The sequence below is a fragment of the Neofelis nebulosa genome, chromosome 2, assembly GCF_028018385.1.
Source record: "Neofelis nebulosa isolate mNeoNeb1 chromosome 2, mNeoNeb1.pri, whole genome shotgun sequence".
Lineage (NCBI taxonomy): Eukaryota > Metazoa > Chordata > Mammalia > Carnivora > Felidae > Neofelis > Neofelis nebulosa.
The window spans coordinates 140,311,971-140,328,849 of record NC_080783.1 but is presented as its reverse complement, the minus strand read 5'-3'; the positions used below and the strand labels follow the sequence as shown (position 1 = coordinate 140,328,849).

Here is a 16,879-nt window from a genome sequence, read left to right as displayed (position 1 = left end):
CCTACTAAAGGGCATCCTGGCTTTGGTAATTATCAATAGGACATCCTCAAGTTTTGGTAATTATCAATAAACCAACTATAAACATTCATGCATAGGGTTTTTTGTGGATGTAAGTTTTCAGCTCCTTTAGGTAAATATCAAAAAGCATGATTGCTGGATCATATGGTAAGAGTATGTTTAAGGGCTGACCTTTAGCATTTAGAAATGAGTTAATGAGGGGCTGAAACTACTTCCAGAAATTACAATGTAAAAACAAGGAAGATTTGACCAGATTAGTTCATGTCAGCCTAGAAATTGCCCCACAAGCCACAATACATTTTGCACTTCCCACTGCCTTTTTCCATGTCCATATCTCTTCCTTTACTTCTATTTCTTCTTCTTTCCTATCTATCTGCCAAGCACTTTCTTCTTTTTATGTCTGTTGATAGGTATTCCCATTACCATGGTTATATTTCTTCCCTCACTGTTTTTCTTCCTTCCCTTTCTATCTCTCTTCTGCTCTTTTCTGTCTTCCTTTTTTCCCACAATCTATGCCTTTCCTCACTTAAATCAGTCATTATGTAGAAATCAGTGGATTTTTAAACTATGCCATATTTAATTAAAGTTTATGTTACTTCTTGATTTTAAAAGTAAAAGTATTAATCTATATGATTTTTTTTAAGTTGACTTATTTTAAGAGAGATAACACAAGCAAGGGAGAGGCAGAGAGAAGGAGAGACTGAATGAATCCCAAGCAGGCTCCACACCATCAGCGCAGAGCCTAATGTGGGGTTCGAACTCACAAACTGTGAGATCATGACCTGAGCTAAGATCAAGAACCACCTGCTTAACCGACGGCCACCCAGGTGCCCCTTAATCTATATGATTTTAAGGGAAACTATAAATTAGTTGTATCCCAAGAACCAGAGGAAAGGCCTCCTCAATGTCAAGGTCAACTCCAATTTTCAGGAAACCCCTGTGACCTCTAGATTAAATCAACACCTTCACCTGGCCTAGGAGGTACTAAGAAACTTAATAAAATTCAGCTATTATTTTTTCTTTTCACTTAATGACTTTTTTCTGCTAATGTATAAATCTATGAAGTCAGGGATTATAGTGTTCTCTACACCTTATAAGCTAGCATCTAGCTGTGTATCTGGAGCATAGAAGGTGGTTAAACATGTTAAATGAATAAATAATGAATAAAAAATTTCAACCCATCTCCATTTCCATGATTTCAAAAATAGCCCAACTTTCTCAATCTTTTTAATTCATCTAAAAGTTTTCTACTCATTCCACAGGTCTCTGAAAATGTGAAGACCAAAAGTGAACTGTGGGGAATGTGATAGTGAATCCAGAATGGATTCATTTCTCATAGGCAGTGGATTCTGAAATAAATTCTATAAATTTTAAACGTTTCTTGTTGTGATCTCATCTTTAGACTATGATGTGCTACACATTTTTCTATTTTCCCCTTACCCCTTAATGCTCCAGAAATATCTTCTCTAACATTGACTTACTCTCTACCTATTAGACTTTCTACCTATTAACCACAATGGGCCTTTTTTCCTTACGGTTTCTTATTCCCATCCTGCGATGTCTATTTCTTTTTTTTTTCCCCCCTGAAAGGGTGAAAACACCAATAAATGAAGATAAATTGTTGGCTTTGTTCCAAAACAAGCTTGTTGTTTTAGGACCCCAAACTGTCTCAAACATCATTAAGAAGCAGCAGGCCACCCAAGGTTGTGCATCAATTAGCAATTAGGTCACACGTTGGGTGGCTGGAGGCACTCAGCCTTTGGCCTTGTTCCTTGCAACACACCCAAGCAGGGCACCGGTATCCAAACAATGCCCACCCTGCTGTATCTTGTTCCTTAATTGGGATAACTTAGAGATGCTAATGTGCACAGGCAGACCCTGTCGCTCCAATTAGGCCTCATTAGTGGCTCTGCCAGTGGTGACCACTGCAAAGTGATATTTGCTCTTGGGAAGGCTTTGTGAGGTGCTCTGGGTTCCTGCAGAGAAGCAGTAAGGACATGTTTTACACTCTTTCCAGCAACAAACTCCTTCCCTCGGTTCTCTACAACCACTGTCAGTGTGGCAAGCATTACTTTTCGTGGTTCAGTTACAATACCATGACTACTGTTGTCTGGGGTGGCAAGTGGAAATTCTGACAGACACCCACTTGGAGAGGACTGGTTTATATGTCCTCCTTTTCCCCTAGCTCCCACTGACTTTGCATGAAATACAGAAAATGTGTTCAGAGACAGGCTTCTGAAACCCAAAGACAACACCGCTCTGAATCCTGAAGTATCCCATAAACGGTTCCCTAAAAAGCAAAAACTAGAAGGCAACCATTTTGAAAAATGCCTAGGGAATGAAGAATGCAATTTTTTTTAAATTTTTTATGTCTGGGATATTTCAAAAGGACAGATTTTGAGAAGGATGCTGTTCTCTCCACAATGGGAATGAGAATGACGTCACTCTCCACAATGGGAAACTGGATGTTGGCGCACTAACAGAGGACTCTAGATATTTTAGTCTCTGCAAATTTAGTTTAAAAGGAGACACAATGTGATCCTTCATGAGGGTCACTGGCACAAATCCACCTGGGTTATACCATTGTTAGAGTTTACCCCATAATCCTGGCAGACAAGAGCTCCTTAAAGGCAAGGATGGCAAGACAAGAATTCCCTACAATGGGATGGGGCAGGACTGAGTAGGCATGTGATTAGAGCGTCCTGCTGCTATCCTCTCAGTTCACTCAAATGCCACTGTAGTTCTTGTTTCAGTATTTACATCTTTTTTCTTAAGAATAGGAAAGAGTGAAATACATACACTCAAATGTGTAAGACTGGAGACAGATTGATCAATAATACAGGACCTTAAAAAATGGCAGATCTGACAGTGTCGCTTGCAATTAGTTGTTTAAAAAATCCTTTTTTTTTTTTTTTTTTTGACCATTCACATTCTAGGAGCTGCCTAAACTCCTGGCACTGTAGTATGTATCAAGACATTCACTACCTAAAGAGCTGTTAGGAGAATCATGAGAGTAGAGCTTTGCTAGTGGCCATTTCCATCATGTGATTTTTTCCCCCCTAGTTACTTGCATCCTTCTTCCTGCCCCTTGACTTGTATGAGCAGTTGCTGCAGAGATGGCAGGATGTCAATGCCCCCAAAATTGAACCTGTGATTTGTTTTTCTTTGATTTATGTTCTTGTAGTCAATAAACTTTATAAAGGAAAGTATCAGACTGAACAATCAATCAAAGATAAACAGATTCCTGTCCTTTAAAAGCATTTCAGCCCAGTAGGTGAGTGCCTCATTCATCTTTTGCAGGCACACTTTTGGCCTTTCCACTGAGACACAACGGACTGCTCACTACAGGCAGCTTTCTACCAAAGGGCTGCGGCAGTTGAGCTGAGATTTATCAATTTCATGGCACCAGTGGTCCTGATATAGTATCATTTTCAGGATCTAAATGGTTAAGCATGCTGTTTGCATGCTGAGACCCGGCCTTTCCATCTACCTGAAAAGAGAGAGAAATGAGTAGTTTTAAACACTCTAGGTTTACACTTTATAGTTCTATAAAAATTTTTATGTACTTTTTTTTTATTCTAAAAAGCTGAATTCCTTCTTTGCAAAGAGAATTCCCTCTTCATTCTATTAGTGGTTTCTGAATCTTCCCTCGAATCAGGCAAATGTCATCCTGCATTTTTTTGCTTCTCCGCAGCACAGATGGTGTGCATATGCAGATTGGTGATTTTCTAATCAATACAGTGGCACTTGGGAATATCTGTAAGTATTGTAATAATGCATTAGTCAGGAGTGATGTTGTAACACACTGAGATCATACACATAAATCTAAGACACCATGTCTAGACACTCCAGGGAAGATGGCATGGCATGGGTTAGAGCAGGCATTAAGGGAGGGCAATATTTCAAATATGATGGGAAAATAATGCAATTTGCAGACTTTAATAAAACCACTGGGGAATTAATTTCAGTAGGGGTACATTCTCTCCCCAAACATTCGCATTCTTATGTTTGCTTCATGGACACTTGTAATGAGATACTTTTCACCTGTTATCTCAGGCATAAACACAGAATGGGATCTGTGAATTGAGCTGGATTTTTAATGTGCTGAATATGAAAATAATCCCTTTATAGGTAGTGCTTTAGCTGTACAAAAGTGCATTATGCAAACAACACATAGAATAAACCTTAGAGATTCAGAGTTAGAAGAGCTTAGAAATTAATTTCCTACACATACCTTGAGCATGCTCAGAGTCCACTCAATCATAAAACTTGACCAACTGAACCTGCAAAGTTTTAATAGGGATGGGTTTGATGATGAAAAGTGAAAACAATATTAAATGTATGCCTGTTTTAACACTACCCAAAAGTGCCAGGCTGGTTATATATACTCTCTGCTGCTTTCAATGCCATTTGCCCTTGAGTCCTTTATTTTAAGCAGCCACACTCAGTTTAAATTCTGCAGGCTGATGGCGGACCTGATGTCAGGTATTCACCTTAACAGAAATGCTACGATAAAAATGTTAAATCAAATGTATCCAGAAATGAAGACTGTAAGTATTTCCTTTTTTTAACGTTTATTTATTTTCAAGAGAGAGAGAGAGACAGAGCATGAGTGGGGAGGGGCAGAGAGAGAGGGAGACACAGAATCCCAAGCAGGCTCCAGGCTGTCAGAGCAGAGCCCGACGAGTGGCTCGAACTCACAAACTGAGAGGTCATGACCTGAGCTGAAGTCGGACACTTAACCAACTGAGCCACCTAGCACCCCTAGACTGTAAGTATTTTCAAACCAAACACAAGTACAGGATGCACAGACTACCCCCACCCACTTGCCTATAAGTTTCAAGCAGTAACACAATAGGCCCCTGGTCCCACAGACTGCTTGGTCTGTCCACTGGTTGTCATTTTGGTCCACTGCTGCCTAAGTGAAGACCCCTCAAGTCTCAGGCCAGCTCTGTGCTTCTAACACTCTGGAGGCTTTTCAATTAAAATGCGAGAGAAGTGAAGGCTAGATGGAATCAACCCAATTATCTCCGTAGCCATAGAAATGCACATGATAAATGAACCCCAACCTTTTCCTTTCTGATGACAACTTGGGCACTGAATGGAGGTGTGATTTTTTTTCTTTCCTGTGTGTGTGTGTGTGTGTGTGTGTGTGTGTGTGTATAAGAATGTAGTTTTCTATACTAGAGAGTGAAACACCACTTCCTTGTCAAAATATCTCAAGGCATAATGCCTCCAAATACCTGTAGAGTTTGGTTCTATGAAGGCTTAGGCTTAGAAAAAAAGTTTATTTTTTTTCCCCTCAGACTTCTGTCCAGAGGGAAAGTACATCATTGTAGCATCTCATTTACAGAAGTCTCTTCTTGCAGCTTTAGTGATTCATTTCCTTATTATGTTAATTTTTAAAGTTGTGTTACTAAATATTGTCCCCTGTATCTTTCTTTCAAATATTGCTCTTAAAGAGGTAATAAGAATATAAACAGGACGTATTAAACCTGTTTCATTTCCTAGGCGCTTGACCTACTTCCCTCTTTGGTAGAAGGCACTTTTATATACATTACTAATAATGGACACACATTTTGTGAGAAAGGTTAGAAAGCTCAGCAAGAGCAGAGGTCAGGCTAAGGTTTTCCATATTCCTCGGGTCTTCTGCCATTCAGACACACCCAGTGGTCACTCAATATTGCTCAGTGCAGCGTCAAGAGCACCTTAGTAAGTAGCATCCACTCAAAACATAAGACATAGTTGCTCTCCCCTTCACATTGAGGAAAACTAGAAAATTCCATCCTAATATTTCTTCTGTAGCTCTTACTGTATCCCACTATTTTCTTTTTAACTTCATCAACCTTTCTGTCAAATGCAGGGTACAGGAATCTGCCTGTTGTCCTTTCTTTGTCCATCCGTCTACAGTTCAAAATACTACTGGAGTTTATCCCATTTGAATTCTGAGTCGTACAATCATCAAAACTTAAACTGTCATGTTCCTTTTGCTATTTTTTCCCCATCTTATTCTTAGGGCCTAATTCCCTAGTTTCTTTCACTTTTAAACATTTTATGATAGCTATCACCAAACTATATGTTTAAGAATATGTTGCTGCAAACACTAACAATTTCACTCACTTTTTATAATCCACTTCACTATGATCTGATTACCCAATGGCAGTTTCTTCCGGTTCTAGAGAAATTTGTGATAGTGGTATGACCACAGAGATAATGTGTGTTCATTTTTATTTAATAATTTGTGTTTATAAAGTGCATTTGGGTGGGGATGAAAAGGGGAAAAAGGAACAATTATTAAACAGCATGTATGCATGATCCTTCTCATGACTCAATGATTAGGGTTTCAGCCTGAAGATGAAGCATAAAGGTCTTTGTAAGGGGTTAAGCATCATGTTACCAGAAGGAAGAGATCTCAAAAAAGAGACACAACATTGCCCCCTCAGAATGGGGTCCATGAGGGAACAGCAACCATTTGAAACAGAAAACAAAATCATAGGGTTCCTTACATCAAGATCAGTCATAAATAAAATTATTTTTCAGGAGACAAAGTTTATTTCTACATTTATAACTCAATCCCTCATTGTGGTCATTTCTTCCTCAAGCTCATCAAAGCTGTTTGACTTTCATAACAATAACCTCTAAGCTTACACTTCACCATCTTGCCCAGCTAATAAGATTGGATCCTGCATGTGTCAGAAGTCTGGTGAGAAGATCCCACCAAAATATCTGTCACCAAACCAAACAGAAAAACTCTGATTTCTTTGATTTAAGGATTTGTTTGCCTGTCAAAATGTAAATACCCCTGTGGAAGATAATATTTTATTAATCGATTACATTTCAGTATTAATGATATTATCAGATATCATTACCTAAAATCAAGCGTTAATATACAGGTCTCAATAGTCCATGGCAGAGAATATCTCAGAGAAATGAAGTTTGTGTCACTAAGCTGGGGATGGAAGGTGGGGGGAGCAGAGGATAGTTGCTGGAAGCCGAGCTATCCCAGCCTGAGTGGCAAGGCCCGGGCTGTGGACGGATTGATGACTGCAAGGTGGACCACCGACAGTGAAGCTTCTTGTACTCCCGCTTTTAGGTAATTTGGCCTTAAAACTACCTGGGGTATTGCCTGTTGGGGAATTGCCCTCGGCAGGCCCCCTGGGAAAAGAACCATTAGGGAAGAAAATAAGGTTCCACAAGAAACTGAGTGGCCTTACATTTAGCCCTTGCCATCCCCTATGGAGACTCCTCTACTTATAGGAGGGATAGCCTCATACATTTGCCAGCAAAGACGGCCTGTAAAGGAGAGACATATGGATTTGAAAGCCTCACTCCGGCAACCAAGGAGTGTATCTCTGGGCACACGTGATTTCAATCCCTAGGCCCACCTGGCCCCCCGGAGGCATTCCAGATGATGACTGAACCTAGTCGGTTAAGGTACAGAATGGTTCATTGGTTCCTAGGTGCATTGTCTCTCTGAGAATGTATGAGGCATGGGTTTCTAAGGCTTTTCAGCCCCTTTCTGGCACCTCAGACTGAGGCAAACACATTGTTCTTCTGGCCTCATGTGGTTAGGAGGTCATGTCCCTATAATTGTTCCACTTGAGGTGTTGAGAAATGGAGGGCCTTTCACGAGAACAGCAAAGCAAATGCTTTGTAGATTATAGATAAATGCAGATGCATAATGGAATAATGTTAAGAAATTAATCAATAATCAAAGGGTATGCGGGAAAACTAGGGGAAAATCGCCATGTTACTTCTTAAAGGTTGATTACACATAGGAACATTTTCAAAGTTAGGTAATGTTAGAAAAACATAGATGACGTATGCTACAAGGAAATCAACTAGCATATATAATGTCATGTTTGCTACAATAAATCGGCCAGTTCAACACACTGCTGTTGTCTGTGTCCATTTTTATTTTAGTTTTATTTTTTATTTTAGTTTTTTATTTTTTAGTTTTTTATTTTAGTTTTGTTTTATTTTCACCGACGCCGTTCTTCCTTTGGGAACACCTGGTTGCTGGAGCTGGCCTCCAGCAGATAGTGAAAAAACTGTAACAATACAAAGCTAGTGACACTGAAAACTGATTTCTTTGCTTATCAGTTATGCCTTGAACTGTCCCTACCTGAAGGTGAAACTATGGAACAGGTATTTATGAAACAACAAACAAGTACTGCTAAAATAAACAGTTCTCTGTGTGTATGTACTCTCTAGCTGACTCAAAACTGAAGACAGGCACTAATTAATTACTGTTTCCCCAGCATGGGACATTATGCCCAAAGACATGGAGCACAAGGTGAAAATGTAGATTCCCCATCTTGTGGTGTTTACCAGGAATGCTGGGCTCCCTCTGTCTCCTAGTTCTTAGTCCCCTCCTATTTTCTACAGCAGATCAATTTATCATCAGATGACAGATTACTGATTAAACCAGTCTTAGCATCAGTTTAAGTCCGAGTCCTCTAAAGAAAGAATCTGCCATTTCAAAGACTATGGGACTCTCATTCTCTCCCCACTCCCCCAACCATTTTAAACAACTGAGGACATAAAGTTCATTGAACAATGCTGGAAGTAATTTGAATTATTCACAAAATAGTATTTCTATATACTATTTTTATGCTTTTTTGCAACTCCATTTTTTTTCACTAATTGTGCATGGAAATAAGAGGACTATTTTCTCTTGTTTCTCTTCTGACATTACTGAGATAATGACTGTGTAATATTTTATACCAATAATGCCATGCAAAAATAAAATGCCATTTTAAAGTATCTGCATTAAATTAAATTGTCTAAACCATCTGGTAAAGAGGATGAGCACTGGATTTATAAATCAAAATGGACCCAGTCCCAGTTCTGCCCTCTCACAGACTGTGTAGGGCCCATGTCCACTTACTCTGTAAGATAAAGGGGCTGGACTCTTCAGCATCAGCAAAATTGTTCCATCTTGTCTGCCAAGTCAGACCGGTTTGCCAGTTGACTACCTGAACATCTGGATTAAAAAGGGTCCAATTCCACTGATCGGCAACATTGGCCAGAAGCAAAGTAGTGGGGAGCAGCAGGACCCGGACTAGATTCAGCCATGCTGGAACTAGATGATCTTAAAATGCTTCTCTGACTTCTGGAATCTTCATTCTCAACTACAGAATAATTTGTTTTTGTTGTTTAAAAAAACTATACGCAGGTACAAAACTGAAAACTATCAATTTATTTTTTAAAGAAAGCAGAAAATTATCAATAAATTACATACTTAAGAGTAAAACAACTTGTTAATAGGGTTAAGTAAGCTTTACTGTAGCCTGGAGCACACAGTGTATTTACATAAAAATTTGTCTTAATATCTGTAGATTCTGTCTCATTGTTTTAAACTATTTTGTCAATCCCCAGTGCTTAAAATAAAAAAGTCATATAGTTCACAGTGCTGATGGCACTGTGATGAAGTAATGCCATCCGAAAAAAACATATTTATGGGATTTTAGGGTCTCATGTGTTTTCAAACTAACCATACTTTTCACCTAAAAGTACATGAAAATTGTCAGGAATTGTGACAGGCAGTGTGTAAGTCCCATTTTATACCAGCATGTTCAATATGAAAGAACTATAATTTTGTGATTGATATTAAATTAGGAAATCCCACGTGATCACACCATATCACAGGTTGGGAATGACTGTATGACTGTGTGTTTAAGGACCTTAATTATTATCTTGTCTTTTTTTTTCTTTAAGAAAAAAAGTCTTTTCTTTTCCTTAATCGGCAATATACCCTGTAAATAATGTTGTTCCCTTCACACTGAAAACCATTTAATTCCCTATTATCTCACTTCATTAGCCAAATGTCCTGTTTAGGCAAACTCTGAATATAAAGCACATAATGTAGTAGGAAAATAATATTTAGAAACAGCCTTTAACTGAAAAGAAAAACCCAGCAAAACAAGTCAATGCAGATGATACGTATTCATTATATTCAGGCTATTTCAGAGATTTAACTGTTATGATTGACCTTGGAAATCAACTGGGAGAAATTTCCACATGTTGTACTAAGTTAACAATGAATTCTGGGACAGGCAAAAGTAAGAAAAGTTAGAAAATAATTCTCAGTAAAGATTCTGAATATATGTAAGACCTTGGGCTAAACCAGAAGGGCTTTAGAGATGAAGAAAATCCTGTATATCACCAGCCCATATCTCTATCCACCACTGCCCTCTCCCCCAGCAAAATGTCCTTTGAAATGTAAGGAAATATGAATATGGGGTACATTTAACAGGACAAATAGTTACAAAGAAGAGCCTGCACTGTGTGTATAAAGAAAGAAAGCCATCCCCAAGAAGGAGGTATGGGAGAGGCTATGGGCCCCAGGCAAACATAAACACTTCAGAGGTATGTTAGCCCTTGCTGGCAACATCCTTCACCCTCTCAGATTTCCATTCTCAGTTCCCTGCTCATTCACTGTCATCAGGAGCCTTGCCCTAAAATAATGGGGCCTAATACAGTCAACATAACATAAATGACCCCTCATTGTCAAACTCGAGTGGTCCCCTTTACTAGGAGCAGAGCCGCAAAGAACTGCTTTCCTCTAAAGGTCAGAGAATGAGAGATAGCAAATGTCAGGTAGGCCTTCCTGTTCCAGCTACTTCTCCTTCACACTAACTGAAGAAGATGTTTTAGCTCCTTTTCAAAGATGAAAAAAAGATCACTGAAAACTACAAACCCACACATACTACGAAATGAACTTTCCATTCTTTACTTAGTACTGAAATAGAGGATACTGTAGTACCATCATCATACTGCTGCTCCCTCCTTCCTAGGCCTACTCTAAGGGAGGATTACACCTCTCAACCCATTAATGTCAGACTTAGTCATATCTTTTTTGGCCAATGAGTAAAAGTGGAAGTGTCAAGGGGCACCTGGGTGGCTCAGTCGGTTAAGTGTTCGGCTCCTGACTTCAGTTCAGGTCATGATATCATGGTTCATGGGTTCGAGCCCCACATCAGGTTCTGCACTGGTAGTGCCTAGCCTGCTTGGGATTCTCTCTCTCTCTCTCTCTCTCTCTGTCTTGGCCCCTTCCCCACTTGTGTGCTCTGTCTCTCTCTCTCAAAATGAAGAAATAAAAAAAAAAGAAGTGGAAGTGTCAAGTGCCACTTTTTCTTTTAATATGAAATTTATTGTCAAATTGGTTTCCATACAACACTCAGTGCTCATCCTAAAATAGCACTGCTAGGAATTTACCCAAGGGACACAGGAGTGCTGATGCATAGGGGCACTTGTACCCCAATGTTTATAGCAGCACTTTCAAGTGCCACTTCTGAGAAAATTTAAAGTCACATCATTTCTCTTTTGCCAGAAAAAAAAAAGGACGTGCAGTTCAATTTGAACTATATGAAAAACAAATAACTTTTTTGGTATATGTACCAGATATTGCATGAGACACACTTACACTAAAAAAAAAAAAAAAAATCATTTGTTTATCTAAAATTCAAATTTAACTAGGTGTTTTCTATTTTTGTTTGCTGCATTTGGCAATCCTTATTCTGCAGGATCCCAGGTAGCAGGTGCTCTATGGGTCTGTGTTCCACAGTAAGGAGCAGGTGTAATAAGCCCTCAGTGGACTTGCAGCCCACCTGAAATGCAATCAAGCTTTGTGGTCTCAAGCCACTTGGAGTCGAAGGTCACTGTTTCTGTAGTGCAATCTAGAGAAATATGACTGATAAAATCACCAAAAATTCCTCACTAAGATACTAATGAAACCCTTAACTAAGAGAAGCTAGGGAATGTCCCTCTGGTTCTAGTTTGAATCCTTTCTATGCCACTCTTCACATCAGCTTCTATGTCCACTGCTTATCTACATTGGTCTAGTCTGATGCTCTTCCCAGTTGGGTTTGGTCATTTCTTTTTATCAGAGATCCTCAATGGCAGCTGTCAGTCTTCCTAACTGCAATTCCTGTGAATTCAGATTCCATGGCACAGAGGTTTTACTTCCCTGACTATATGCATTTCATCAATGGTATTCCTAATACTTTACTAATGTCAATCAGTCCCTAGTTGCCATTGCAGAAACTGGGTATAAATTCTGGAAATGCTAGAAAGTGTACGTGATCTCTGCAGAAATATTCACTACAAAATATATTCTGGTTATGTAATGGTGGTTCCTTCCCACTAGTGGTTGAATCCCACTAGACAGAGAACCAGGGAACTGGCTTTAGTGTGATGAACAGAGCAGGTGTGATAATTGGCCTCATGGAGCTTACAGTCTAGTGGGTTAGAGAATTCACAGACTTCCCTTGATTTAGGAAAAAGAAATACATTAAGTCAGGTTTGGCTATTTTCTCCTTCTTAACCATCATACCTCCCAATTTACTCACATGCTCTCTTACTTTCAGATTTATATCTGTAATTAATACTCGAATGTCCCTGTATCTGTAGCAGCTGCTGGTTAAACTTTTTTATCTTCTGTTAATATGAGCTTTGTAATTTAATTTTTTAATGCCCCTTTAAGTAAAATTTATAATTGGTTCCCTTAGGGAATATACCATATTTTACTCTTGTATATGCAAATTCAAATAAAGCACACTACCAAATGCTCACTTTTAGTAGATGCAATTAAAAAAAAAAAAAAAAGATGACACAATCTCTACCCTCAAAGAGATTGCCTATAATCTCCCAGAAAGAATTAAAACCAGCACCACTAAAATAGTTAACTATGGCACAAATAGTAAATGTTAAGAAAATGATTAAAATAATAATAGCTACAAGATTTCAGAGAATGAAGAGCCCTCTGTGGCCCAAGAACTCAGGGAAGGGAACTAAATGTGGCCATGAAGGATAAGGAGGAGTTTCATTGGGCATAGAGGAAGAGGGCAGGGCCTCGTAGGCAGGAAATAATGGCAAAAGAACTTAGTGAGAAGCAGCAGGGAGGAACTTTATAGAAATGATGAAGGGTCCTTTCCACAGGTATCCTATGGGCAATTTATGGCAGATCTAGAACACCAGACTCAAGGGTTTACATTTTAATGACAATGGATAAGAATAAAAGTTTTGAACCAAATAATAATAGTGTAAATTCTAATTTGCCTCTTCCTAACAATTATATCTGTGGCCTTTATTATTTTATAAGATAGAGTCTAGACTACACACATTTTAGGATCTGTATGGGGGTGTATGTGTGTTTGCACACAGCTGTGTGACTGTTTAACCATTCATGGCCCTTAGACTGGGCCATTCAAAACTACATGTTCCTCTCATGGATTTGCAAAGGCAGAATGTATTCATGACACATATTTTAATTGCAAGTGACCAAAAAAGCCAACTTGAAATGCTTACAGAAATTGGAGGAATTCTGGGCAGCATAATGAGATATCCCAGGGAATCCAAGAAAAATCTCAGCCACGAAAAGTTCAATAATGTAGCAGGGCTCAGGCACTACCAGAACCACCAGGGAATAGAAGACTATTTCTAGTCAATGTACCTTTTTAGTCATCGTTCCATTTCTTTTCCTCCTTGTGTAAACCAGCTGGTTCCAATTCAGGTCATAAAACTGGCCACTGAAGGAGCTCCCAGGTTAATTTACATTTTACATCTTTGATTACAAGAGAGATTGCCAAAACTCCCACCCTAAAATTCAAAATTTCACTAAGTAAAATAAGTCAGAGAAAGGCAAATACCATATGATTTCACTTATATGTGGAATCTAAAAAACAAAACAAATGAACAAACAAACAAAAAGCCGAAACAGACTTCTAAATATTTATGAGAGTGCAAATTGATAGGGGCCATAGGGGAAAGGGGAGTCAGATGGGCAAGATGGGTGAAGAGGAGTGGGAGGTACAGCTTTCCAGTTATGGAATGGATAAGTCATAGAGATAAAAGGTCCAGCATAAGGAATATAATCAATAGTATTGTAATAGCATGGTATGGTGACAGATGGTAGCTACACTTATGGTAAGCACAGCATAACATACAGACTTGATGAATAGACTGTATACCTAAAACTAATGTGACACTGTGTGTCAGCTATGCTTTAGTAAATAAATAACTCACAAATTCAAAATTTCAGGGAAGAGTTTCAGTGGTCCAGTTTGGATAAGATTCTAACTATTGAGTCAATCAACTGTGGCACCCAAGGCCAAAGTCATATTGTATAATATGGTCATTCCCATAAACAACATGGATGCCAAGAGAGGATGTGTGCCTAGAAAAACTGGAGATAGGCCACACACGAAAAAAGATGTCTTGTACACAGAAGTGACAATTACGACCATCTTTTACACAGAAAGAATGTATAACTTTAACTAAAAGGACACCTATTACACAGGAATGCTAAATCACTATCCAAAACAGAACAAACTGAGACAATTCTGATAGGACACCAGTGTCACAAACCTGCTACTACATTTAAGGGCCTGGGTTCCATCTCTAATATGAATACAACAAAGGAAACCTAGGAGATAGGACACTGATGGAGAAGTGAAAAAACAGCTTGTGAATAAATAGCTCTGAATAAATATTGATGTGGCCAATAGTTTCTGAAAAACTAGAAGGGTCCCCTCAAAATGGCCCCAGCCACATATTCACTGGTCAGTCTCAGCATGTACTATAAATGACCTTCTAATTTGCAAAGAGCAGATGGTAACATCAGCTATTACCATACAAGGTTTGCTGCCATTGCAGAACTGGTTGCTGTAACAAGCATAAGTGGGAAAGAACGGTGTTGAGATTATCACAAATGGATTTTAAGGTCTTTTCAAACTATCATTAGGATTTATCTTTAAACTGGAATTTTGAGAAAATGTATCATCTTAGGAATTTGAAATGCAAAATGTTGTTTCTATATGCACCTATTTGCAAGTACTGTGCAATCTTGCACTAAACTTTTTAGTTTACTGAAATGTGCATTTCAAGAGAAATATAAACTCTAAAAGTAAGGACCCTATCTAAAACTTTTTGTCTACAATCCCCTTCTCCCCAGGCCCCACCTCATCGCTTCTACCTAGCAATTATGCCTAGAATATTGCCTTGACCCAGGAATTGTTCAATTAATATTTATTGGTATATTCATGACATAAAATACTACAGAATCCTCAGATGGTTGTATGCAAGATAGATTTGGTAGTAGATATAAAAAAAGACTAAATATGGCACAATAAATTTGGCATGGCTTATTAGCCTACATACATACTCCACAGTGTGATGGCAATGAACATGAAAAAAAAGACTTTTTTCAAAATATTAGGAAGAAAAGCAATTGACGGGATTTAGAAATTGGAAAATAACACAAGAAATAAAAAGAAGTAAAGGGAAATGTGAGTTTTTAAACCAGGAATATCATAGAGTTAGATAAATCTGGAGGGGGATTTGGGAAAAGGATAAGTTTTAGGAGATAAAGAAATATTTAGATGAAAATATCTAATAATATTTTATTATTTACAGTCATAACATCTTCCAAAAGAAAGCAACATATTGAACACGCTGAGTACTGAACTCAGGATCAGGCAAGTCCAGGCAAATTATCACCTGAGATGATAATCAAAGCCATAAGGTCTTATGCTTAAAAAACGTGAAATAAACTGTACCGATATGATACTGTCACCACCCCTTAAATTTACATATACAAATGGGGTTGGTAAAACCCCATTCCATGAGTTCCATGTGTAACTCATAATCTGCCATAACAAACAGGTCTACAGTGGGTCTAGAGGAAAGAATCTGGAATTGGAGTTTATGGTTTGGATTCTTAACTCTGCCACTAAATAGCTAGGTGTGATGTTGGGCATGACATATATCCTTGCTAGGTTCACTGTCCATCTATAAAAAGAGGATGTTTGCATAGATGTTCTCCCAGTTTCCTTCCAGTTCTAAAATTCTAAGATTCTACTCTCTATCTGGACTTGTAGACTTGGCTTTTAAGGGCTTCCATTCTGTGTTTTCACTTAATAAAAGGTTGTTGATTCTGTCTGACACCTAGAGGTATTAGGGAACTAGGACTCAATTCATGAGCAGAATAAACAACTTTGGCAGGAATGGTTGAGTAATTATCTTTTTGCCTACAGTAATCCAAAATGGCCATCAATTTGAGCCAGTCTGTCAGGAGTAGAGTAACAGATGGTTTTACAATATATCTTGATGTTTTACCTGTAATAGTCTATTTTGGTATGACAATCCTATCCCCCATGAGACAAATGGCAATATCTGGAGATAGTTTTGGTTGTCACAACTGGGAAGGGGGTACCACTAGCATCTTGGCGGGGCAGGGGCAAGGGGTTCCGCTAAAAATCCTATAATACACAGGAGAAACCCCCCCCCCCATCCGCAATAAAATATTATCCATCCAAAATGGCAGTAGTGCTGAGCTTGAGAAATCTTTTCTCTTCTCCATCTTTCCTAAATCCATTACAAATTAGCAGAAACATCATAGAATATAGCCATTTCATGGATGTCCTATTCACACAGTCTTCACATTTCCAGCCTTGCAAAGTTGAAGGCGCACAACTCTGTTTCCTTAATCTCTGGGAGGTGAGGGGGGAAAGAATTAAAAATTGGACCTGCAAGATGACTTTACAGTTGTGTCTACACCCACAACATGATTAAATTATATTTGCAAAAGAAGTTTGGTTATCATAACACAATGGGCTTTATTTTTTTTTTCTCTACTGCATTTTTCACTTTGAACAAGTTATTTTGGCAAATAGAAACTAAGACTTATAGGGAAAGCTAATGGATTTATTCAGGAAGCACAATGTAAAATTAGTGGCAGGTTTTAAAAACTTAACTCTTTTAGACAAAGCTCAAAAACTGATTAACAAGCCAGTAGTGACTATTGAAAGAACATGCTTTCACATCTTTTAGAAAACTGCTTTAAATTATTGTGAAAGCT

General features: G+C 38.4%; 1 long non-coding RNA gene across 3 annotated transcripts in view; it reads left to right on the top strand.

The window, feature by feature from the left end:
* The window catches only part of LOC131504332 (uncharacterized), a 42,107-nt gene that overhangs the window by 17,254 nt on the left and 7,974 nt on the right, over positions 1 to 16,879 (top strand). The window contains exon 3 of one of the 3 annotated variants that reach the window (XR_009257923.1): positions 3,718 to 3,777. This is a non-coding gene — a long non-coding RNA (uncharacterized LOC131504332). Of the gene's footprint in view, positions 1 to 1,280; positions 1,398 to 3,712; positions 3,778 to 16,879 lie in introns of those variants that run through there. The other 2 variants (XR_009257922.1, XR_009257924.1) reach the window with 2 other exon arrangements.